The sequence below is a fragment of the Cherax quadricarinatus genome, chromosome 51 (assembly GCF_038502225.1).
Source record: "Cherax quadricarinatus isolate ZL_2023a chromosome 51, ASM3850222v1, whole genome shotgun sequence".
Classification (NCBI taxonomy): domain Eukaryota; kingdom Metazoa; phylum Arthropoda; class Malacostraca; order Decapoda; family Parastacidae; genus Cherax; species Cherax quadricarinatus.
The window spans coordinates 9001735-9003625 of NC_091342.1; positions in this window are offsets into that span (position 1 = coordinate 9001735).

A 1891-nucleotide genomic window follows, 5' to 3' on the forward strand; every position below is an offset into this window, starting at 1 on the left:
CAGCTCACTTACAAGGTGCGGGCTCCTGTAGTGACTCAGCTCACTTACAAGGTGCGGGCTCCTGTAGTGACTCAGCTCACTTACAAGGTGCGGGCTCCTGTAGTGACTCAGCTCACTTACAAGGTGCGGGCTCCTGTAGCGACTCAGCTCACTTACAAGGTGCGGGCTCCTGTAGTGACTCAGCTCACTTACAAGGTGCGGGCTCCTGTAGTGACTCAGCTCACTTACAAGGTGCGGGCTCCTGTAGTGACTCAGCTCACTTACAAGGTGCGGGCTCCTGTAGTGACTCAGCTCACTTACAAGGTGCGGGCTCCTGTAGTGACTCAGCTCACTTACAAGGTGCGGGCTCCTGTAGCGACTCAGCTCACTTACAAGGTGCGGGCTCCTGTAGTGACTCAGCTCACTTACAAGGTGCGGGCTCCTGTAGTGACTCAGCTCACTTACAAGGTGCGGACTCCTGTAGTGACTCAGCTCACTTACAAGGTGCGGGCTCCTGTAGTGACTCAGCTCACTTACAAGGTGCGGGCTCCTGTAGTGACTCAGCTCACTTACAAGGTGCGGGCTCCTGTAGTGACTCAGCTCACTTACAAGGTGCGGGCTCCTGTAGTGCCTCAGCTCACTTACAAGGTGCGGGCTCCTGTAGTGACTCAGCTCGCTTACAAGGTGCGGGCTCTTGCAGTGCCTCAGCTCGCTTACAAGGTGCGGGCTCTTGCAGTGCCTCAGCTCGCTTACAAGGTGCGGGCTCTTGCAGTGCCTCAGCTCGCTTACAAGGCAAGAATGTCATCCTACAGCTCACTTCCAGACCAAGAGATGTCACCCTACAGCTCACTTACAGGGTAAGAGATGTCACCCTACAGCTCACTTCCAGACCAAGAGATGTCATCCTACAGCTCACTTACAAGGCAAAAGATGTCACCCTACAGCTCACTTACAGGGCAAGAGATGTCACCCTACAGCTCACTTATAAGGCAAGAGATGTCACCCTACAGCTCACTTATAAGGCAAGAGATGTCATCCTACAGCTCACTTACAGGGCAAGAGATGTCACCCCACAGCTTACTTACAGGGCAAGAGATGTCACCCTACAGCTCAGTTACGGGGCAAGAGATGTCACATTACATCTCGTCCAGACCAAGAGCTTTCGTCCTACCTCAACTCATTGCAAAGTCAGCAGAATCTATGACATTCTAACAACCTCCGTGAGATACAACCCACACCGGGTAGCTAACACCCAGGTACCTATTTGCTGCTAAGTGAACAAGGGGACCCAGAAATGAGCGCAAGTACTTCGATTGAGAGCTCTACCAGTGACCTCCTTCACTTTTCTCTTACGACAGTGTTTCGAAGAGTGATTCCCGTAATATATATATATATATATATATATATATATATATATATATATATGTGTGTGTGTGTGTGTGTGTGTGTGTGTGTGTGTGTGTGTGTGTGTGTGTGTGTGTGTGTGTGTGTGTGTGTGTGTGTGTGTGTGTGTGTGTGTCGTGCCGAATATGTAAACCTGGTCAATTAGCAAGAACTCATTTAAAATTACGTTCTTTCTAAAATTCTCTTTTATACGTTTAAAGTTAAATTTTTTTTTCATTAATGTTAATGTAAAAATTTTAAATTTTGCACCAAAAGAATCTTAGAAAACTTACCTAACCTTATTATAACAAGAGCAATTTATTTTAGCCTAACCCAACTAAACATATTTTAGATTTGTTTACAATAATTTAATACTAAACAAACACAGTGAAATATATTTTTTTCGTTAGGTTCAGAATGATTTTGGCGAAATTATTGCATACACAAATTTTCACTTGTCCTATATGGCAAGATGAACGTTGATATTTAAGCCAAGATCGCAAATTCTGCCTATTCGGCACGACATATA